The sequence below is a fragment of the Tachypleus tridentatus genome, chromosome 2 (assembly GCF_004210375.1).
Source record: "Tachypleus tridentatus isolate NWPU-2018 chromosome 2, ASM421037v1, whole genome shotgun sequence".
In the NCBI taxonomy this organism is placed as follows: domain Eukaryota; kingdom Metazoa; phylum Arthropoda; class Merostomata; order Xiphosura; family Limulidae; genus Tachypleus; species Tachypleus tridentatus.
In genome coordinates, this window is record NC_134826.1 from 9,036,256 (window position 1) to 9,062,536 (window position 26,281).

General features: G+C 36.3%; 1 protein-coding gene across 1 annotated transcript in view; it reads left to right on the plus strand.

Moving 5' to 3' along the window:
* LOC143237813 (unconventional myosin-Ie-like) overlaps positions 1-26,281 on the plus strand; it is a 524,866-nt gene that overhangs the window by 179,958 nt on the left and 318,627 nt on the right. The gene's annotated exons all lie outside the window — the stretch shown is intronic.

Below are 26,281 nucleotides of genomic sequence, written 5' to 3' on the forward strand. Positions count from 1 at the left end.
TGTACAATGTAAAAATGGTACTAGTGTTTCATCCTGATGTTTTCTCACCATTTCACTTTACATAAACAGAATGTAGATGGAGTGAGTAGTTTAAAGATGTTGCTACATTTAATTATTTTTCATAATGTTGTTAATTTAAATGTATAAATAAGACTATTCATAAGATGTATGTACATTTATATTTTTGTGAGAAGGAATTTGTTAAGAAATCTCAGTATGGAGTTCATAAATTTTCTTTGTCCAATTTAACATAATGTGATAACATGTATAAATGTCTTGTAATGAATCTATGTGTGGGTAAACTGAGGTTCAAGTAAGTATATTAAGTACAAAATATAAACTCTAGATTCTTTCCTTTAAATTAGAGCATATGGAACATATATTTACCAGTTTTTATGATGCATATTTGTAGTTTTGAACAATTAACTCATTCTGAGCCATTGGGTTTGAACAAAACAAGATTCAACCAAGACCAATCTGTTTGTTGTGTAAAACTAAAACTACAGTCACTCTTGGATTACATTGTATGGTTGACTAATTATGTCTTGGGTGAGTGTAGATCAACTGGTGTAAATTAAACATTTTAACTATAACAGGTAAGTATTTTTAACTGTGCATGGAACCATATTCATGGTTTCCAAGTGTAAATCTAGGACTTTGTGGAAATTATTTTCAATGGGGAAGGAAGACGTTACTTTATTATTGCACAATGTTTATATCTTTTGTTCAGGTAAGTATTTTTCCATTCGAGTATAGATGCGTTAAAGATCTTTTATAAGAGAGTTATAACCTGGAGTAATTCTTTCTCCTAAGAATGATTCAGGTGCTGTTTAAAACAACTGACATTATGTGTATCATTGTTTGGGCATTTCTGAGGAACATTTTTTAAGCCTGTTAACAAATGTAAAGTGTGGGATACATTTTCAATGAAACCATGCAATACCCACGTCAGTTTTTATCATATCTTAATAAATATAGAATAGTCGTTTTCTTGGGTTTAACTAACACATCTTTGATTAATGTGCTGTGATTGCTCCAGTTAACAGACTCTTTGGCACAATATGCTGATTTGTTTTGCTGAGAAACCTTGATGTCCTGTCCATATAGTTTACCAATTAGCCAATCAGTGTCTTCATTCTTAGATTGGCAAATAGCTTCAGTATTATCGTACTGAATTTCTGGCTGTTTATTTTGAATATACTCGTTCTTAGATTGGTAAGAAGCCAGTTTCAACATTTTTTAAAAGTACTAATAGTAAACCTTTCATGTATTTATTTGTTGTAAAGTCTGCATCCTTCCGTATGTTTTGTATTTGATGTTTTTCACCGGTGACATCATGTGGCACTAAACTAAGGGAAAGTCTACTTCCGTTCTGAGTGCGAAGGTTAGATTATCAGCCAAGTGTTGAGCTTGCGAGAGATGAAGCCTTAGATTCGTTACCATAAATTTTTAATTGTATATTAATAATTACATGCTCTAAGAAGGTCTGATACAAACTACAAAAGAGTCAGTATTAGTAATCAATAGGGGAAAATCTAAACTATTTGTTCCGTCTGTGATACTAAATTTAAATAATGAAAACAATTATTTATAATACTTTCTAACCGTCATAGATCACAAGCTCATTAGAAATTAAAGCTAAAGGAAATTGTCATGCTATTTTATGATACAAAACGTGTTGTAAGTAAATTTGTTTTGGTTGTTGTTGTTTTTTTAATTTCGTGCAAAGCTACTCAAGGGCTATCTGTGCTAGCCGCCCCTAATTTAGCAGTGTAAGACTAGAGGGAAAGCAGCTAGTCATCAGCACCCACCGCCAATTTTTGAGCTACTCTTTTACCAACGAATAGTGGGATTGACCGTCACTTTATAACGTCCCCACGGCTGAAAAGGCGAGCATATTTGGTGCGACGGGGATGCGAACCCGCGACCCTCAGATTACGAGTCGCACGCCTTAACCCACCTGGCCATGCCGGGCCCCTTGTAAGTAAGTAAATTTGATGACAGTGCAGAAACGGAGCTGATTGGACCAATGGCTATAGTTTCGTTAAGTCAGTAACGAAGTTTGTCTCTTTTGACCTACATATTTATAATTATAGGAACCTACGAGTGAATCTAAAAGAGTAAGCGATAACGTGTCAACCACACTGATTCTACTTTATCCACTGCCAACGTAATCTCTCGCTTAGGGCTAGAGTATCAAGCCGGTTGGCACAAGGCTGACAAAGTATTCGAGGTCTTTTGCAGGCCATCAGTTACCTACATCAACCCTTTTGAGTTAAACTAGGTTAAGTTGATCAGCTGTAATATTTTTTTTAAGTTATATTTAAATCGTTACGCAACAGAATTGGGTTTATGATTCTTATTAACATCAATTTATTTATTTTAGCACCGAATCATTAATATTATTCGTTTCACATGAATTAACCAGCAAATTAGGCAACATTTGTGTTGTTTTTATCAAGTGACCACAGAAGATTATATTCATGGGTTTATCAAACCGTTTAGTCCAAACATTAACAATGGAAGTGTTGGCGTCACTTATTGGTCAAAGTCAATAATTAATTTGTGTAATATATTGTGTTGAATTTAAAAAAAAAAAAACGCATTTAAACTCATTTTAAAATTAAACGTAATAGGCGATTCAGATATTTCCACAATAAAAACTGGGTCATCGAAGGCTATTTTCACTATATGATGTATTTGTGTCATCCTAGTGTAAATGTCATAGTCCACAAATTTTATAGTGTGGGGTAGTCTGTCGATAGGGGGCGAACAAACGTTTGGAGATTGTTCAGCGTGCTTGTGATAGGCCAATTTTCTATCGGCTGATGAAATGTAACAGTCCAGTTCTTCAGACACGAGCCGTATACACGTACTTATGTTAATTTGTTTTTCTGTTACTTGGTTATTTGTATTTAAACATTGATTTGCATTTTATCATGTGCCAGAGTTCAGTTATTAAAATTATATGGTCAACCTAAATACATGCTCTGTATATTTTCAGGACAGTGTGTATTACATATTTACAAAATTTATGAATTTTTCTATGTTCTAATTTTGGAACGTGATAAATTCGGTTGAGGTCATGGGCAAACTTTTAGCCTCAACAGTTACTTTTTATAGCTTGACCGGTTAAAGGATGTATCTGCTGTTTAATGGGATAGTTACATTGTGGTCTTGTTGACCTTGTGAGGGGTTTCTGGTACGGATGACCCTTTTCCTGAAGAGCTTGTTTGTTGGATTTCGAGCAAAGTTCCAGGACAGCTGCCTTGTTAGTTAGCTAGTTGTTTGTTTGTTTTCTGAATTTCGCGAAAAGCAACACGAGGGCTATTTGCACTGCTGGCCGTCCATAATTTTGAAAAGATACAGTACAGGAAAAGCAATTACTGAAGTAGTCAATACCACCCACCGCCGACCTTGGGCTAATGGTATGTGATCTTTGGTTTTATAAAGTATTCTCTACTCCAAAGTTAGAAGTACCAGTGGCGGCACCAGGATATTTTCGTTGTGGGGGCTGAGGTAAACTGTGAAGGGGCTTCCCAAAATGTCATCAATATGAAGTATAGATGGTAAATTATAATAATGTAAGTACCAAGGTACATTTCAGAAAGGTGTGCTATTTTGAACTGCGTTTTCAAAGCAGTTTTCATTGGAAACTTGTACTCTGATTAATAATTCATTATTACTCAGAAAATATGCGTATATGTAAAAGAGGAAGCTAACCTAAATTCCACTCAAGATAATACATAATAATAAAGAAAATCAAGATTAGCTTAGATTGAACATTTAATATACCATTAAGAGTAAAGCTACAAATCAAAAGAAATACAGTATAAAGACACAGTTTATATAGCAGAAACGTTGAGTTTTCCAGATCTATGTCTCTTTGATATTAATTGTTAAGCAACAACGACGATTGTGTTTGCCATATTTTATGAATATATTTAGATAACAATATTTGGGGCGCTGAGGGGGGGACTTGACTCATTTGGGGAGCTCAACCCCAAGCGCACCCTTGGCGCTGCCACTGAGAAGTACAATTTTAATTTATTTTTTTTCCACTAACGGGAATCGAACCATATAACCTTAACTTCACAGAGTCACGCTCAGAGAGAATGTGAGTACAGTTTTTGGCTATCTGAGATCGGATTCGCTCTCATTTTGGGGGAGGATGGTTCGTTTTCTGATTGGAGAACTACAAAGATTTACGTGTTTCTATGAGACCACATTTTCACTAACATACATTCACCTGGTTTTCTACTTTCCTTTCTTCTGTACAAAATAAGGTGCTTTTGATCTGTTGTTTTTTTTAAGTACTTTGACTTCAACACTTCGGTTTATTCCTCTAATTTCACCTAGCAGCAAATCGCTGCACATATTTTTACTTCAGTGCGTCCATGGATCTCTTCTTTAAGATAGGAAGCGCTTCCATAGTTCATACTCGTCCAGGTAAACCTGGAATGTTTGTTTTCTTTCCGGCACAGGTAAGGTTTTGAAATTCCTTAAGTTCTCATGAAAAGTATCTTGTATGATGGTTTTTTTGTGTGCCAACTTTCAGCTCTCTGAGAGCGTTGGAAACGTTTTTTTTATGTCTCTAAGTTGTTTGTACTGTTTTTCTCATAAGTGGAACTCGTACGATAGATGAATGATTGGATGTATGAGCGACCTCTACCCTTCAGACACTATTGAGTGAACATTTTTCAGTTTATTAAAAAGGGAATCCGCTTACTGTAAATCAGTTCTTAAACTGAACTATATACATGGAAAACAAGACAAACTTCGTATGAACCCAAGTTTGTAAACCGGTATAATTCGTCGTCAGTACACCTATCTAATACTACAATAATAAACAGCAAATAGTAGTAATAATATGTATTTACTGACTAAACGTTGGTGCAAAAAGTTGATTTTAAACATAATGTACTTGTGATAACTGTAGTTCTGTCGACCATAACTCATCGGTTTCAATTCTTAATATGAGTCAGTTTGGAGGTACAGGATACTTTGCCATAGATTCGTAGAATAGAATGTTTATGTATACCGTCCTGTTTTAATCGTGCTGTACTAGCACTTTCTGTTTCCTTCATCTTTATTAAGGTTTTATACCCCCCAATGGCACAGCGGTATGTCGGCGGACTCAACCCGCTAGAAACCGGGTTTTGATACTCATGGTGAGCAGAGCACAGATTACCCATTGTGTAGCTATATGTTTATTTATTACCACAAGGAATTGATCCGGGCTACATTTAAACATAAACATTTTCTGTTTATTTCTGTATCAATAACACATAAGACGTCTTCACGCTGGTACAGCGGTAAGTCTACAGATTTGCAACGCTAAAATCAGGGGTTCGATTCCGCTTGGTGGACTAAGCAAACATCCTGATGTGGCTTTGCTATAAGAAAACACACACACACATAAGAAAATTAGGTTTTATTCAGCATAGTATTTGTTCATTCGTCTCTTTCTTTTGCCTTCTATTCGCTCTCACATATCCTTCTCCTTTTATTATGTTAAACCTATGTCTTTTGACTGTCTGATTTCGCGCCTGTTTTTGTATAATTAGCATTAAGACACTCCTTATCATGAGAGGTACCATAAACTCCAGAGGGCCAGTCTGTCCGGTAATCACCTAACTCCTTAGGAACTGACTAAAAGTTAGGTCAGTCATTTTCTCAGCCTCAGACAGTTCTTACACCGAACTTCATAACACGTCATTACATTATTCTAACCTGTTATCAGAAATCATTTGTGGTAAACGGTTCTATACCTACCATTCATACACTGATCGTATCATATTAATGTATCTGTTATCAGAGTTGAATCACGTATTATCATTTAATGTAACTAATGCTTTATATATATATAGTATCTGAAATTAGGTTTATATAAACATGATAAACTAAATTTATCAATAAAATCTAAGACAGAAGATATATTGTTGGAGGGAAATTATATCATGTTCATCTACTTTGGATATCAAGACATCACATTTTTATATATCTGTTTGATACACCAAGACACCAGGTTGTCCTGTACCTCTAGTTAACAAATCAAGACATCACATTTTTATATATATGTTTGATACACCAAGACACCAGGTTGTCCTATACCTCTAGTTAACAAATCAAGACATCACATTTTTATATATATGTTTGATACACCAAGACACCAGGTTGTCCTGTACCTCTAGTTAACAAATCAAGACATCACATTTTTATATATATGTTTGATACACCAAGACACCAGGTTGACCTATACCTCTAGTTAACAAATCAAGACATCACATTTTTATATATATGTTTGATACACCAAGACACCAGGTTGTCCTGTACCTCTAGTTAACAAATCAAGACATCACATTTTTATATATATGTTTGATACACCAAGACACCAGGTTGTCCTATACCTCTAGTTAACAAATCAAGACATTACATTTTTATATATCTGTTTAATACACCAAGACATCAGGTTGTCCTATACCTCTAGTTAACAAATCAAGACATCACATTTTTATATATCTGTTTAATACACCAAGATACCAGTTTCTCCTATACCTCTAGTTACCAAATCAAGACATCACATTTTTATATATCTGTGATTCATACACCAGATTGTCCTATACCTCTAGTTAACAAATCAAGACATCACATTTTTATATATCTGTTTAATAACCAAGACACCAGATTGTCCTATACCTCTAGTTAACAAATCAAGACATCACATTTTTATATATCTGTTTAATACACCAAGACACCAGGTTGTCCTATACCTCTAGTTAACAAATCAAGACATCACATTTTTATATATCTGTTTAATACACCAAGACACCAGGTTGTCCTATACCTCTAGTTAACAAATCAAGACATCACATTTTTATATATCTGTTTAATACACCAAGACACCAGGTTGTCCTGTACCTCTAGTTAACAAATCAAGTCATCACATTTTTATATATCTGTTTAATACACCAAGACACCAGGTTGTCCTGTACCTCTAGTTAACAAATCAAGACATCACATTTTTATATATCTGTTTAATACACCAAGACACCACGTTGCCCTATACCTCTAGTTAACAAATCAAGACCACATTTTTATATATCTGTTTAATACACCAAGACACCAGGTTGTGCTGTACCTCTAGTTAACAAATCAAGACATCACATTTTTATATATCTGTTTAATACACCAAGACACCAGGTTGTCCTGTACCTCTAGTTAACAAATCAAGACATCACATTTTTATATATCTGTTTAATACACCAAGACACCAGGTTGTCCTGTACCTCTAGTTAACAAATCAAGACATCACATTTTTATATATCTGTTTAATACACCAAGACACCAGGTTGTCCTATACCTCTAGTTAACAAATCAAGACCTCAAATTTTTATATATCTGTTTAATACACCAAGACACCAAGTTGTCCTGTTCCTCTAGTTAATAAATCAAGACATCACATTTTTATATATGTTTAATACACCAAGACACCAGGTTGTCCTGTACCTCTAGTTAACAAATCAAGACATCACATTTTTATATATATGTTTAATACACCAAGACACCAGGTTGTCCTGTACCTCTAGTTAACAAATCAAGGCATCACATTTTTATATATCTGTTTAATACACCAAGACACCAGGTTGTCCTGTACCTCTAGTTAACAAATCAAGACATCACATTTTTATATATCTGTTTAATACACCAAGGCACCAGGTTGTCCTGTACCTCTAGTTAACAAATCAAGACATCACATTTTTATATATATGTTTGATACACCAAGACACCAGGTTGTCCTATACCTCTAGTTAACAAATCAAGACATCACATTTTTATATATATGTTTGATACACCAAGACACCAGGTTGTCCTATACCTCTAGTTAACAAATCAAGACATTACATTTTTATATATCTGTTTAATACACCAAGACATCAGGTTGTCCTATACCTCTAGTTAACAAATCAAGACATCACATTTTTATATATCTGTTTAATACACCAAGATACCAGGTTCTCCTGTACCTCTAGTTACCAAATCAAGACATCACATTTTCATATATCTGTGATTCATACACCAGATTGCTTTATACCTCTAGTTAACAAATCAAGACATCACATTTTTATATATCTGTTTAATACACCAAGACACCAGGTTGTCCTATACCTCTAGTTAACAAATCAAGACATTACATTTTTATATATATGTTTGATACACCAAGACACCAGGTTGTCCTATACCTCTAGTTAACAAATCAAGACATCACATTTTTATATATCTGTTTAATACACCAAGACACCAGGTTGTCCTGTACCTCTAGTTAACAAATCAAGACATCACATTTTTATATATCTGTTTAATACACCAAGACACCAGGTTGTCCTGTACCTCTAGTTAACAAATCAAGACATCACATTTTTATATATCTGTTTAATACACCAAGACACCAGGTTGTCCTATACCTCTAGTTAACAAATCAAGACCTCAAATTTTTATATATCTGTTTAATACACCAAGACACCAAGTTGTCCTGTACCTCTACTTAACAAATCAAGACATCACATTTTTATATATCTGTTTAATACACCAAGACATCAGGTTGTCCTGTACCTCTAGTTAACAAATCAAGACATCACATTTTTATATATATGTTTGATACACCAAGACACCAGGTTGTCCTATACCTCTAGTTAACAAATCAAGACATCACATTTTTATATATATGTTTGATACACCAAGACACCAGGTTGTCCTATACCTCTAGTTAACAAATCAAGACATTACATTTTTATATATCTGTTTAATACACCAAGACATCAGGTTGTCCTATACCTCTAGTTAACAAATCAAGACATCACATTTTTATATATCTGTTTAATACACCAAGATACCAGGTTCTCCTGTACCTCTAGTTACCAAATCAAGACATCACATTTTCATATATCTGTGATTCATACACTAGATTGCTGTATACCTCTAGTTAACAAATCAAGACATCACATTTTTATATATCTGTTTAATACACCAAGACACCAGATTGTCCTATACCTCTAGTTAACAAATCAAGACATCACATTTTTATATATCTGTTTAATACACCAAGACACCAGATTGTCCTATACCTCTAGTTAACAAATCAAGACATCACATTTTTATATATCTGTTTAATACACCAAGACACCAGATTGTCCTCTACCTCTAGTTAACAAATCAAGACATCACATTTTTATATATCTGTTTAATACACCAAGACACCAGGTTGTCCTATACCTCTAGTTAACAAATCAAGACATTACATTTTTATATATATGTTTGATACACCAAGACACCAGGTTGTCCTATACCTCTAGTTAACAAATCAAGACATCACATTTTTATATATCTGTTTAATACACCAAGACACCAGGTTGTCCTGTACCTCTAGTTAACAAATCAAGACATCACATTTTTATATATCTGTTTAATACACCAAGACACCAGGTTGTCCTGTACCTCTAGTTAACAAATCAAGACATCACATTTTTATATATCTGTTTAATACACCAAGACACCAGGTTGTCCTGTACCTCTAGTTAACAAATCAAGACATCACATTTTTATATATCTGTTTAATACACCAAGACATCAGGTTGTCCTATACCTCTAGTTAACAAATCAAGATATCACATTTTTATATATCTGTTTAATACACCAAGACACCAGGTTGTCCTGTACCTCTAGTTAACAAATCAAGACATCACATTTTTATATATATGTTTAATACACCAAGACACCAGGTTGTCCTATACCTCTAGTTAACCGATCAAGACATCACATTTTTATATATATTTTTAATACACCAAGACACCAGTTTGTCCTATACCTCTAGTTAACAAATCAAGACATCACATTTTTATATATCTGTTTAATACACCAAGACACCAGGTTGTCCTATACCTCTAGTTAACAAATCAAGACATCACATTTTTATATATCTGTTTAATACACCAAGACACCAGGTTGTCCTATACCTCTAGTTAACAAATCAAGACATCACATTTTTATATATCTGTTTAATACACCAAGACACCAGGTTGTCCTATACCTCTAGTTAACAAATCAAGACATCACATTTTTATATATCTGTTTAATACACCAAGACACCAGGTTGTCCTATACCTCTAGTTAACAAATCAAGACATCACATTTTTATATATCTGTTTAATACACCAAGACACCAGGTTGTCCTGTTCCTCTAGTTAACAAATCAAGACATCACATTTTTATATATCTGTTTAATACACCAAGACACCAGGTTGTCCTGTACCTCTAGTTAACAAATCAAGACATCACATTTTTATATATCTGTTTAATACACCAAGACACCAGGTTGTCCTGTACCTCTACTTAACAAATCAAGACATCACATTTTTATATATCTGTTTAATACACCAAGACATCAGGTTGTCCTCTACCTCTAGTTAACAGATCAAGACATCACATTTTTATGTATCTGTTTAATACACCAAGACACCAGGTTGTCCTGTACCTCTACTTAACAAATCAAGACATCACATTTTTATATATCTGTTTAATACACCAAGACACCAGGTTGTCCTATACCTCTAGTTAACAAATCAAGACATCACATTTTTATATATCTGTTTAATACACCAAGACACCAGGTTGTCCTGTACCTCTAGTTAACAAATCAAGACATCACATTTTTATATATATGTTTGATGCACCAAGACACTAGGTTGTGCTGTACCTCTGCTTAACTGATTAAGACACCAGGTTGTTCTATACCTCCACGTAATACACCAAGCCACTAGGTTGTCTTGTATCTCTACTCAATAGATTAAAACATCATATACTACGTTATCATGTTAGAACCAAAACCGAAATTTTGAAAAAAATAAATAAACTTGTAATTACTGTATGTAGTCTGAAGAATAATTAATATTATTACAATTATTTGCAAGTATCATAATTATGAAGTAACAATACTGAATTCGTAATAGGTCAAATCTCAAAAGACTGTGTTATGTTTCTCAGGGTTAAATTCATGGTTCATCGGTAAAATCTGGAGGTGCTTCTTGTAAGCGGAAGTGGTAGTTCAATGTTCTTTGGGGTATATGAACCTTAGGAGTTGTAAGTCTAAGAGTACCCGTTAAAGAATTAGGCGTGCAACTTTGAGGTGGCGGCCGTGAAATGTTATTGAAGTTGAATATAGGGGGGATTGTTCTCCATGCAAGGTTATCTGAATTTAAAGTCACTCTTCCGTAAAAAAAAAAAAAAATCTCTTGATTATACTTGAACGCTTATTAATATCACACGAGTCTCATACGTATTGTTACATGTACTACGTCATGTGATCTTATTATGAGGTATCTTGGTGACGAAATTTGCTGTAGTTTGTTTTAGGCAGTAATGGAATTAGGCCTAGCTTTCGGTAAAGCTCTGTAATGGTGATCATATAAGGCTTCAATAACGTCTTCTGGTTCTAAACGTAAGTCACGTGCATACCCATTCACTTCAGCAAGTAAGTAGGTTTCCAACGCTGCCAGTCCAATGTCCAGCTGTGAGAGGTTGTTCTCACCGAGATGTTAGGTCCTAACTGGATTTAACCTTGGAATCTCTGTCTTCGTAGGCTGCACGGCTTCTCCACCCGACCACTGCCCACACTTCTAACACTTTTCTTGTATGTGTACGTGCAACGTTTGTATAGTTTGAAGGAATAAAGGCGTTTCTTTGTACTAATATAGAACTTGTGGGTCGATAAGTTCCACAGCATTATACAACGCAGAACTTCTCAAAGTGAGACTGATAGAAAAAGAGTTCAACTACTTATTCAATCGTTAGTTGTGGACCTGATTTAGGTTTAGTCGCTAGAGACTTGTATCCAACTGGAAGACTTGTTAGTTTAAAGTAAGATACAGTTAAGTCAGAGGTAATTCTCAATAATGAAGAAGAAAAGAGGAAAAAAAGGTAGAAGTCTTTCAGAAAGCAGACAGAGGGAAGATAGACATCGGTTTCTGCGGGTAATCTAGTTCATTCATTTGTTTTTAAGTTGGAGAAACGAATACTTTAGGCTGTTCTTTACGTTTACTCAGTTTTGTAGTTTTTGACATGGTAAAAAATGTAATGTATTTTACTGTAGCGGTAGAAGTGACGTAACTTATAATTTAAGTAGTTTTGAAAGTGTCACAGCGTTTCGTTTATGTCACTAATGAAAGGATCATAATTTAGTGATAGTCCCGAAAGTGTCACAGCGTTTCGTTTAAGTCACTAATGAAAGAATCATAATTTAGTGATAGTCCCGAAAGTGTCACAGCGTTTCGTTTAAGTCACTAATGAAAGGGTAATAATTTAGTGATAGTCCCGAAAGTGTTACAGCGTTTAGTTTAAGTCACTAATGAAAGGATCATAATTTAGTGATAGTCCCGAAAGTGTTACAGCGTTTAGTTTAAGTCACTAATGAAAGGATCATAATTTAGTGATAGTCCCGAAAGTGTCACAGCGTTTCGTTTAAGTCACTAATGAAAGAATCATAATTTAGTGATAGTCCCGAAAGTATCACAGCGTTTCGTTTAAGTCACTAATGAAAGGGTAATAATTTAGTGATAGTCCCGAAAGTGTCTCAGCGTTTCGTTTATGTCACTAATGAAAGGATCATAATTTAGTGATAGTCCCGAAAGTGTCACAGCGTTTCGTTTAAGTCACTAATGAAAGGGTCGTATTTTAGTGATAGTCCTGAAGTTGTCACAACGATTAGTTTAACGTTACAATAAAAGTAACCTAACGGTTATTTTTTGTATAGCGTTGAAAGGAACTGCAAAGAGCGTTGTATTTTTATTTATTATTTTTCTAATAGTGAAAATTAATTTTTCCATAATTGTAACGGTGTTTGTATATAATACTTCTATTTTTAATCTGGACTTCAGGTAACCTTTGTAGCACCGAACTTAAACTTGGTATGAAGTGTGTTACATGTTCAAAAGTCTCATTTTACGTTCGTACATGAGTAAAACCAGTTTCAAGTGTTAACAAGTCACCTGAAACAAGACTCGTACAATAATGTGAGAAAAATATTCAGAATGTGAATGTATTTACCGTTTTATTTTATTTTTTAACCTGAAAACCTCTTTTTAACAGTCGTAAATATTACTGTGATACACAAGTAATACAAAATAAGAGTATTGTAGAGATGGCAATATATAAAACAATACATAAACAATGTCGAGATAAAATCATACAAAAACATTCCTTTACAAATAGTTAGATCAAAACTTTTGATCCATAACTAAATATTAAATTTCATGAATTTAGGTTTAAATAAAAACTTTTAGACCAAATAATGTTACAACGTCTTACTAATTCCAACAGCTTGTAACATTGACATAGCGGCTATTTAGGACGGGATTTATGTGACATCCCTACATCATGTTTTTTTGTCAGTGATATCCCTACGTCACATTTTTTGCCAGTGACATCCCTACATCATGTTTTTTGCCAGTGACATCCTTACATCACTTTTTTTTGCCAGTGACATCCCTACATCATGTTTTTTGCCAGTGACATCCTTACATCACTTTTTTTTTGCCAGTGACATCCTTACATCACGTTTTTTGCCAATGACATCCCTACATCATGTTTTCTTGCCAGTGACATCCCTACATCATTTTTTCTGCCAGTGACATCCCTACATCATGTTTTTTGCCAATGACATCCCTACATCATGTTTTCTTGCCAGTGACATCCCTACATCATTTTTTTTGCCAGTGACATCCCTACATCATTTTTTCTGCCAGTGACATCCCTACATCATGTTTTTTGCCAGTGACATCCCTACATCACGTGTTTTTGCCAGTGACATCCCTACATCACGTGTTTTTGCCAGTGACATCTTTACATCATGTTTTCTTGCCAGTGACATCCCTACATCATGTTTTCTTGCCAGTGACATCCCTACATCATGTTTTCTTGCCAGTGACATCCCTACATCATGTTTTCATGCCAGTGACATCCTTACATCATGCTCATTTTTAAAACGTTTTTATATCTAGTTTTTCCTTGTTTTAATGCGTTTCAGCTACTGTGCAAGCAACAGTTTTAGCCTGGTGTGACGTGTTGTCTTGATGGGCACCGTGTGTTGAAGTTAGAAAAACGCTCTGCTGCTTCTACACTGCTCAAGTTAAAATGTAACATTCTGTTGTGTGGATGTTGGTGAGCTAGGCCTTGTGATGTTAGGGTTAGAATAATCAGCTTTAACGGTTGCTCCACTCTGCTGCTCTATACTTTAGCGATGGGATAAACTGAAGGTCTTAACAGCTCTCTGAAAAACTCTGACACCTACGTCAGATATTTATAAAAGACTCTTACGTTGTTTTAAGACAGGTTTAAAACTGCTGTTATAACTATGTGACTGCCCTTTTTACCCCATACTGTGCATTATCGTGCTTAGTGAATAGCAAGTCCATAAATATTTGGTCCGGCATGGCCTGGTGGTTAGAGCGCGCTCGACTCGTAGTCTGAAGGTCGAGGGTTCGAATCCCCGTTCCACCAAACAAGCTCGCCTTTTCAACCGTGGGCGTGTTATAATGTGACGGTGAATCCCACTATTCGTTCATAAAAGAGTAGCCCAAGAGTTGGCGGTTGATGGTGATGACGAGCTGTCTCCCTCTAGTCTTACACTGCTAAATTAGGGACTGCCAGTACAGATAAGCTGCCAGCACAGATAGCCCTCGTGTAGCTTTGCACGAAATAAAAAATATGTATATTTAATAAGCATATTCTTTCAGACTGAGCGTAGTTTAATGGCTAACGTGTGAGACTGTGAATCCGAAGGTCCGTGGTTCGAGTCCGTTATTAAAACATTCCATTCACCATTTTGGGTCCATTATATTAAAGTGACGTTTATATTTTGCTGTTCGAATAGAGGCGTCCAAGAATTGGCGGTGGGTTCTATGAAACAGTTTGTATGCGAGTTTAAAGTTAGGGTTAATGACACTGGCAGGTTTCATGTAGCTTTGCGCAAATATTCTATCGAAATAAACAACTTATTACGTTTCATACAAACTCGCAACGTTTCGTGTACACTTTGTGTTTGTTTCTTAGCAATATCTACTAGATTGGACTTTTCCCACAGTTTTGATTAAAATCAAATAAAAAAACGTTAACATAGTCTTATGCTAGCACAAAAATATTTTAAATCACAAAAGTCTTTCTCGAGCTAAATGATTGACTAAAAGGACAGAATCTTTGAACTTATTCTTGGATAAATGAACTTGAATAACAAAGATATCCGCCATTTTTCTTGTCAAATTTGCCATATTCCTGAGCTGTTTAAATCCGGTGAGAAAAATGTTTGGGGTCTGTGGGCACAGACAAAATGTAGTACTAGTAGGCTCGACCCAGAATTGCCTTGATACGTATGTTAACCCGAAATACATATCTATAAGTCTCCTTTTAACTGGCTGATTCACGGACAGCCAACCAATCACAGAAAGTCTCTTTTTCAGTCAGAGTTTTTCGAACACATCAGAATTGTACGAACTCCATAAAGTAAAATAGTGGTATGTTTAAAAGAACCAGTACAGGGTTAGGCTATAAATCCGATAAATATATATGGAACAAGGGAATATATATATATAAGTGAAAAAAAAAAGGATTAGAAATACAAAAAATAAATAAAAATGGAATAAAGTTAAAAATTAAAAAAGGGGAAATCATGACAATACATGGACATTGCCCTGAAAAGGGCTGGAGTTCTGTGTGATGCTGTGGCCCAAAAGTGCTACAAAAACAACAGATTCTTACTAGTAGCCGACATGAAAGTTAGGAATTGAGGAAGAGGTCTTGTGCACGTGACCCTCCTGGGTATTTAAGAAATAAACATACCCAAATACCCACAAAGAAGAAACGAAGCTATAGATCTGTATCTATGTATAATTTCCTAAACAGTACGAACAAGACATAAAAATAACCCTAACTCACCAAAATTATACATGAATGAAACACTTCTTCAAGCCATAACTTATAACTTCAGTTAAATTTTTAGGCCTAACTTTCGATTCTAAATCAACATGAGTTAAACACATTAATAAACTATTAACAAAAGTTTGGAAACGAATAATCCATGAAACATGTTTACCTGGCTAAAACTATGGACGGGTCCAGATAATGACATCATGTAACACACATGTTCGACATGGATTAATAGTTACATAAATTACAAAAACATAAAAAAATATCAGTGATAAACTTGAATAATTCTCCAAATTACTTTATGAACATATGACATAAAAACTACTAACTGTGTGAACCGAAGCGTCTCTCGCTAGATAACATATATTTTAGAAATAAAGAGTTAATTACACTAACTCATGCTAGACTGAAACCTTATATTAGTGTTAAACTAAACTTAAAAAATGTTGTTGTTTTTGTAAACTGTTTTCCATTTAAGATTAAAACCAGTGAAGTGTGATACACACTGAACTGTTTGATATGATGGTTTGTTAGTTTCGAATTTTGCACAAAACTACACGAGGGCTATCTGCGCTAGCCGTCCCTAATTTAGCAATGTAAGACCAAAGAGAAGGCATCCAGTCATCATCACCCAACGCCAACTTCTTTTACCAACGAATAGTGGGTTTGACTGTCACAAAATAACGCCTTTACAGCTGAAAAGACAAATATGTTTGGTATGACGGAGATCCGAATCCGCAACTCTCAGATTACGACAGTGTATACAATACATGAATGTATCAACAGATACATAGTTCATATTCTAACTTGAACTGTCAGTTGATGACGCCAACATGTGGTATTAAACTCTAACACCCTTGTAATTTTATCCCCTCAAGCTGTCAGGTTAACGCCGGAAAAACGTGATATTCCATTTCGAATGGTGATATCAGGTTAACACCGGAAAAACGTGATATTCCATTTCAAAGGGTGATGTTAGGTTAACACTGGAGAAACGTCGTGTTCCATATCAAATTGTGATGTCAGGTTAACACCGGAGTAACGTGATGTTCCATATCAAATGGTGATGTCAGGTTAACACTGGAGAAACGTGATGTTCCATATCAAATGATGATGTCAAGTTAACACTGGAGAAACGTGATATTCCATTTCAAATGGTGATGTCAGGTTAACACAAGAGAAACGTGATGTTCCATATCAAATGGTGATGTCAGGTTGACACTAGAGAAACGTGATGTTCCATATCAAATGATGATGTCAAGTTAACACTGGAGAAACGTGATATTCCATTTCAAATGGTGATGTCAGGTTAACACTAGAGAAACGTGATGTTCCATATCAAATGGTGATGTCAAGTTAACACTAGAGAAACGTGATTTTCCATATCAAATGGTGATGCCAAGTTAATACTGGAGAAACGTGATGTTCCATATCAAATGGTGATGTCAGGTTAACACTAGAGAAACGTGATTTTCCATATCAAATGGTGATGCCAAGTTAATACTGGAGAAACGTGATGTTCCATATCAAATGGTGATGTCAGGTTAACACTAGAGAAACGTGATGTTCCATATCAAATGGTGATGTCAGGTTAACACTAGAGAAACGTGATGTTCCATATCAAATGGTGATGTCAGGTTAACAATGGAGAAACGTGATGTTCCATATCAAATGATGATGTCAAGTTAACACTGGAGAAACGTGATATTCCATATGAAATGGTGATGTCAAGTTAATACTGGAGAAACGTGATGTTCCATATGAAATGGTGATGTCAGGTTAACACTGGAGAAACGTGATGTTCCATATCAAATGGTGATGCCAAGTTAATACTGGAGAAACGTGATGTTCCATATCAAATGGTGATGTCAGGTTAACACTGGAGAAACGTGATGTTCCATATCAAATGGTGATGTCAGGTTAACACTGGAGAAACGTGATGTTCCATATCAAATGGTGATGTCAGGTTAACACTGGAGAAACGTGATGTTCCATTTCGAATGGTGATGTCAGGTTAACACCGGAAAACGTGATATTCCATTTCAAATGGTGATGTCAGGTTAACACTGGAGAAACGTGATGTTCCATATCAAATGGTGATGTCAGGTTAACACTGGAGAAACGTGATGTTCCATATCAAATGGTGATGTCAGGTTAACACTGGAGAAACGTGATGTTCCATATCAAATGGTGATGTCAAGTTAACACTGGAGAAACGTGATATTCCATTTCGAATGGTGATGTCAGGTTAACACCGGAAAAACGTGATATTCCATTTCAAATGGTGATGTCAGGTTAACATCGGAGTAACGTGATGTTCCATATCAAATGGTGATGTCAGGTTAACACTGGAGAAACGTGATGTTCCATATCAAATGGTGATGTCAGGTTAACACCGAAGTAACGTGATGTTCCATATCAAATGGTGATGTCAGGTTAACACTGGAGAAACGTGATGTTCCATATCAAATGGTGATGTCAGGTTAACACTGGAGAAACGTGATATTCCATTTCGAATGGTGATGTCAGGTTAACACCGGAAAAACGTGATATTCCATTTCAAATGGTGATGTCAGGTTAACACCGGAGTAACGTGATGTTCCATATCAAATGGTGATGTCAGGTTAACACTGGAGAAACGTGATGTCAGGTTAACACCGAAGTAACGTGATGTCCCATATCAAATGGTGATGTCAGGTTAACACTGGAGAAACGTGATGTTCCATATCAAATGGTGATGTCAAGTTAACACTGGAGAAACGTGATATTCCATTTCAAATGGTGATGTCAGGTTAACACTGGAGAAACGTGATGTTCCATATCAAATGGTGATGTCAGGTTAACACTAGAGAAACGTGATGTTCCATATCAAATGGTGATGTCAGGTTAACACTGGAGAAACGTGATGTTCCATATCAAATGGTGATGTCAGGTTAACACTGGAGAAACGTGATGTTCCACATCAAATGGTGATGTCAGGTTAACACTGGAGAAACGTGATGTTCCATATCAAATGGTGATGTCAGGTTAACACTGGAGAAACGTGATGTTCCATATCAAATGGGGATGTCAAGTTAACACTGGATAAACGTGATATTCCATTTCGAAAGGTGATGTCAAGTTAACACTGGAGAAACGTGATATTCCATTTCAAATGGTGATGTCAGGTTAACACTGGAGAAACGTGATATTCCATTTCAAATGGTGATGTCAAGTTAACACTGGAGAAACGTGATATTCCATTTCAAATGGTGATGTCAGGTTAACACTGGAGAAACGTGATGTTCCATATCAAATGGTGATGTCAAGTTAACACTGGAGAAACGTGATATTCCATTTCGAATGGTGATGTCAGGATAACACCGGGTAACGTGATGTTCCATATCAAATGGTGATGTCAGGTTAACACTGGAGAAACGTGATGTTTCATATCAAATGGTGATGTCAGGTTAACACTGGAGAAACGTGATGTTCCATTTCAAATGGTGATGTCAAGTTAACACTCAGAGAAACGTCATGTTTCCATATCAAATGGTGATGTCAGGTTAACACTAGAGAAACGTGATGTTCCATATCAAATGGTGATGTCAAGTTAACACTAGAGAAACGTGATGTTCCATATCAAATGGTGATGTCAAGTTAATACTGGAGAAACGTGATGTTCCATATCAAATGGTGATGTCAGGTTAACACTAGAGAAACGTGATGTTCCATATCAAATGGTGATGTCAGGTTAACACTGGAGAAACGTGATTTTCCATATCAAATGGTGATGTCAGGTTAACACTGGAGAAACGTGATGTTCCATTTCAAATGGTGATGTCAGGTTAACACCGGATGTTCCATATCGTGATGTGTTAACACTGGAAACGTGATATTCATATCGAATGGTGATGTCAAGTTAACACTGGAGAAACGTGATATTCCATTTCAAATGGTGATGTCAGGTTAACACTGGAGAAACGTGATGTTCCATATCAAATGGTGATGTCAGGTTAACACTGGAGAAACGTGATGTTCCATATCAAATGGTGATGTCAGTTTAACCCTGGAGAAACGTGATGTTCCATATCAAATGGTGATGTCAAGTTAACACTGGAGAAACGTGATATTCCATTTCGAATGGTGATGTCAGGTTAACACCGGAAAAACGTGATATTCCATTTCAAATGGTGATGTCAGGTTAACACCGGAGTAACGTGATGTTCCATATCAAATGGTGATGTCAGGTTAACACCGGAGAAACGTGATGTTCAAATGGTGATGTCACTAGAGAAACGTGATCAAATGGTGATGAGGTTAACACTAGAAACGTGATGTCAGGTTAACACTCAAATGGTGATGTCAGGAGAAACGTGATGTTCCATATCAAATGGTGATGTCAAGTTAACACTGGAGAAACGTGATGTTCCATATCAAATGGTGATGTCAGGTTAACACTAGAGAAACGTGATGTTCCATATCAAATGGTGATGTCAGTTTAACACTGGAGAAACGTGATGTTCCATTTCAAATGGTGATGTCAAGTTAATACTGGAGAAACGTGATGTTCCATATCAAATGGTGATGTCAGGTTAACACTGGAGAAACGTGATGTTCCATATCAAATGGTGATGTCAGGTTAACACTGGAGAAACGTGATGTTCCATATCAAATGGTGATGTCAAGTTAACACTGGAGAAACGTGATGTTCCATATCAAATGGTGATGTCAGGTTAACACCGGAGAAACGTGATGTTCCATATCAAATGGTGATGTCAAGTTAACACTGGAGAAACGTGATGTTCCATATCAAATGGTGATGTCAGGTTAACACTGGAGAAACGTGATGTTCCATATCAAATGGTGATGTCAGGTTAACACTAGAGAAACGTGATGTTCCATATCAAATGGTGATGTCAAGTTAACACTGAGGAAACGTGATGTTCCATATCAAATGGTGATGTCAAGTTAACCTGGAGAAACGTGATGTTCCATATCAAATGGTGATGTCAGGTTAACACTGGAGAAACGTGATGTTCCATATCAAATGGTGATGTCAGGTTACACTGGAGAAACGTGATGTTCCATATCAAATGGTGATGTCAAGTTAACACTGGAGAAACGTGATGTTCCATATCAAATGGTGATGTCAGGTTAACACTGAGAAACGTGATGTTCCATATCAAATGGTGATGTCAGGTTGTTTCATATCACTGAGAAACGTGATGTTCCATATCAAATGGTGATGTCAAGTTAACACTAGAGAAACGTGATGTTCCATATCAAATGGTGATGTCAGGTTAACACTAGAGAAACGTGATGTTCCATATCAAATGGTGATGTCAGGTTAACACTGGAGAAACGTGATGTTCCATATCAAATGGTGATGTCAAGTTAACACTGGAGAAACGTGATGTTCCATATCAAATGGTGATGTCAAGTTAACACTGGAGAAACGTGATGTTCCATATCAAATGGTGATGTCAAGGTTAACACTGGAGAAACGTGATGTTCCATATCAAATGGTGATGTCAGGTTAACACTAGAGAAACGTGATGTTCCATATCAAATGGTGATGTCAAGTTAACACTGGAGAAACGTGATGTTCCATATCAAATGGTGATGTCAGGTTAACACTAGAGAAACGTGATGTTCCATATCAAATGGTGATGTCAGGTTAACACTGGAGAAACGTGATGTTCCATATCAAATGGTGATGTCAAGTTAACACTGGAGAAACGTGATGTTCCATATCAAATGGTGATGTGTTAACATGGTTGGAGAAACGTGATGTTCCATATCAAATGGTGATGTAGGCGTGTTATCACTGGAGAAACGTGATGTTCCATATCAAATGGTGATGTCAAGTTAACACTACTGGAGAAACGTGATGTTCCATATCAAATGGTGATGTCCAGTTAACACTGGAGAAACGTGATGTTCCATATCAAATGGTGATGTCAGGTTAACACTAGAGAAACGTGATGTTCCATATCAAATGGTGATGTCAAGTTAACACTGGAGAAACGTGATGTTCCATATCAAATGGTGATGTCAGGTTAACACTAGAGAAACGTGATGTTCCATATCAAATGGTGATGTCAGGTTAACACTGGAGAAACGTGATGTTCCATATCAAATGGTGATGTCAGGTTAACACTAGAGAAACGTGATGATCCATATCGAATGGTGACAGGTTTACACTGGAGAAACGTGATGTTCCATATCAAATGGTGATGTCAGGTTAACACTAGAAAACGTGATGTTCCATATCAAATGGTGATGTGTTAACACTGGAGAAACGTGATGTTCCAAATGGTGATGTCAAGTTAACACTGGAGAAACGTGATGTTCCATATCAAATGGTGATGTCAAGTTAACACTGGAGAAACGTGATGTTCCATATCAAATGGTGATGTCAGGTTAACACTGGAGAAACGTGATGTTCCATATCAAATGGTGATGTCAGGTTAACACTAGAGAAACGTGATGTTCCATATCAAATGGTGATGTTCCATATCATATCAAATGGTGATGTCAGGTTAACACTGAAGAAACGTGATGTTCCATATCAAATGGTGATGTCAAGTTAACACTGGAGAAACGTGATGTTCCATATCAAATGGTGATGTCAGGTTAACACTAGAGAAACGTGATGTTCCATATCAAATGGTGATGTCAGGTTAACACTAGAGAAACGTGATGTTCCATATCAAATGGTGATGTCAGGTTAACACTGGAGAAACGTGATGTTCCATATCAAATGGTGATGTCAGGTTAACACTAGAGAAACGTGATGTTCCATATCAAATGGTGATGTCAGGTTAACACTGGAGAAACGTGATGTTCCATATCAAATGGTGATGTCAAGTTAACACTGGAGAAACGTGATGTTCCATATCAAATGGTGATGTCAGGTTAACACTAGAGAAACGTGATGTTCCATATCAAATGGTGATGTCAGGTTAACACTGGTGAGAAACGTGATGTTCCATATCAAATGGTGATGTCAGGTTAACACTGGAGAAACGTGATGTTCCATATCAAATGGTGATGTCAGGTTAACACTAGAGAAACGTGATGTTCCATATCAAATGGTGATGTCAAGTTAACACTAGAGAAACGTGATGTTCCATATCAAATGGTGATGTCAGGTTAAGTTACTGGAGAAACGTGATGTTCCATCAAAGTGATGGCATCAAATGGTGATGTCATGGTGATGTTTAACACTAGAGAAACGTGATGTTCCATATCAAATGGTGATGTCAAGTTAATACTGGAGAAACGTGATGTTCCATTTTAAATAGTGATGTCAAGTTAATACTGGAGAAACGTGATGTTCTATATCAAATGGTGATGTCAGGTTAACACTAGAGAAACGTGATGTTCCATATCAAATGGTGATGTCAGGTTAACACTAGAGAAGCGTGATGTTCCATATCAAATGGTGATGTCAAGTTAACACTGAAGAAACGTGATGTTCCATATCAAATGGTGATATCAGGTTAACACTGGAAACGTGATGTTCCATATCAAATGGTGATGTCAGGTTAACACTGGAGAAACGTGATGTTCCATATCAAATGGTGATGTCAGGTTAACACTGGAGAAACGTGATGTTCCATATCAAATGGTGATGTCAGGTTAACACTAGAGAAACGTGATGTTCCATATCAAATGGTGATGTCAGGTTAACACTGGAGAAACGTGATGTTCCATATCAAATGGTGATGTCAGGTTAACACTAGAGAAACGTGATGTTCCATATCAAATGGTGATGTCAGGTTAACACTAGAGAAACGTGATGTTCCATATCAAATGGTGATGTCAGGTTAACACTAGAGAAACGTGATGTTCCATATCAAATGGTGATGTCAGGTTAACACTGGAGAAACGTGATGTTCCATATCAAATGGTGATGTCAAGTTAACACTGGAGAAACATGGTGATGTGTTCCACTGGATTATCAAATGGTGTTCTTATGTCAAGTTAACACTAGAGAAACTGGAGAAAAATGTTCCATATCAAATGGTGATGTCAAGTTAACACTAGAGAGAAACGTGATGTTCCATATCAAATGGTGATGTCAAGTTAACACTGGAGAAACGTGATGTTCCATATCAAATGGTGATGTCAGGTTAACACTGGAGAAACGTGATGTTCCATATCAAATGGTGATGTCAGGTTAACACTGGAGAAACGTGATGTTCCATATCAAATGGTGATGTCAGGTTAACACTGGAGAAACGTGATGTTCCATATCAAATGGTGATGTCAGGTTAACACTGGAGAAACGTGATATTCCATTTCACAATGGTGATGTCAGGTTCACACTGGAAAAACGTGATATTCCATATCAAATGGTGATGTCAGGTTAACAGGAAACAATTGATGTTCAATGGTGATGTCAGGTTGGCACTGGAGGCATGATGTTCCATCAAATGGTGATGTCAAGTTAACACTGGAGAAACGTGATGTTCCATTTCAAATGGTGATGTCATGTTAACACTGGAGAAACGTGATGTTCCATTTCAAATGGTGATGTCAGGTTAACACTGGACAAACGTGATGTTCCATATCAAATGGTGATGTCAAGGTTAACACTGGAGAAACGTGATGTTCCATATCAAATGGTGATGTCAGGTTAACACTAGAGAGAAACGTGATGTTCCATATCAAATGGTGATGTCAGGTTAACACTGGAGAAACGTGATGTTCCATATCAAATGGTGATGTCAGGTTAACACTGGAGAAACGTGATGTTCCATATCAAATGGTGATGTCAGGTTAACACCGGAAAAACGTGATATTCCATTTCAAATGGTGATGTCAGGTTAACACTGGAGAAACGTGATGTTCCATATCAAATGGTGATGTCAGGTTAACACTGGAGAAACGTGATGTCAGGTTAACACCGAGAAACGTGATGTTCCATATCAAATGGTGATGTCAGGTTAACACTGGAGAAACGTGATGTTCCATATCAAATGGTGATGTCAAGTTAACACTGGAGAACGTGATGTTTCCATATCAAATGGTGATGTCAGGTTAACACTAGAGAAACGTGATGTTCCATATCAAATGGTGATGTCAGGTTAACACTAGAGAAACGTGATGTTCCATATCAAATGGTGATGTCAGGTTAACACTGGAGAAACGTGATGTTCCATATCAAATGGTGATGTCAGGTTAACACTGGAGAAACGTGATGTTCCATATCAAATGGTGATGTCAGGTTAACACTGGAGAAACGTGATGTTCCATATCAAATGGTGATGTCAGGTTAACACTGGAGAAACGTGATGTTCCATATCAAATGGTGATGTCAGTTAACACTGGAGAAAACGTGATATTCCATTTCGAAATGGTGATGTCGGTAAGGTTAACACTGGAGAAACGTGATATTCCATTTCAAATGGTGATGTCAGGTTAACACTGGAGAAACGTGATATTCCATATCAAATGGTGATGTCAAGTTAACACTGGAGAAACGTGATATTCCATATCAAATGGTGATGTCAGGTTAACACTGGAGAAACGTGATGTTCCATATCAAATGGTGATGTCAAGTTAACACTGGAGAAACGTGATGTTCCATATCAAATGGTGATGTCAGGAAGTTTACACTGAGAAACGTGATGTTCCATATCAAATGGTGATGTCAGGTTAACACTGGAGAAACGTGATGTTCCATATCAAATGGTGATGTCAGGTTAACACTGGAGAAACGTGATGTTCCATATCAAATGGTGATGTCAAGGTTAACACTAGAGAAACGTGATGTTTCCATATCAAATGGTGATGTCAGGTTAACACTAGAGAAACGTGATGTTCCATATCAAATGGTGATGTCGGTTTAACACTAGAGAAACGTGATGTTCCATATCAAATGGTGATGTCAAGTTAATACTGGAGAAACGTGATGTTCCATATCAAATGGTGATGTCAGGTTAACACTAGAGAAACGTGATGTTCCATATCAAATGGTGATGTCAGGTTAACACTGGAGAAACGTGATTTTCCATATCAAATGGTGATGTCAGGTTAACACTGGAGAAACGTGATGTTCCATTTCAAATGGTGATGTCAGGTTAACACTGGAGTAACGTGATGTTCCATATCAAATGGTGATGTCAAGTTAACACTGGAGAAACGTGCGGATATTCTATTTCGAATGGTGATGTCTGGAAAAGCAATACTGGAGAAACGTGATATTCCATTTCAATGTATGGTGATGTCAGGTTAACACTGGAGAAGTATTGATGTTCCATATCAAATGGTGATGTCAGGTTAACACCGGAGTATAACGTGATGTTCCATATCAAAT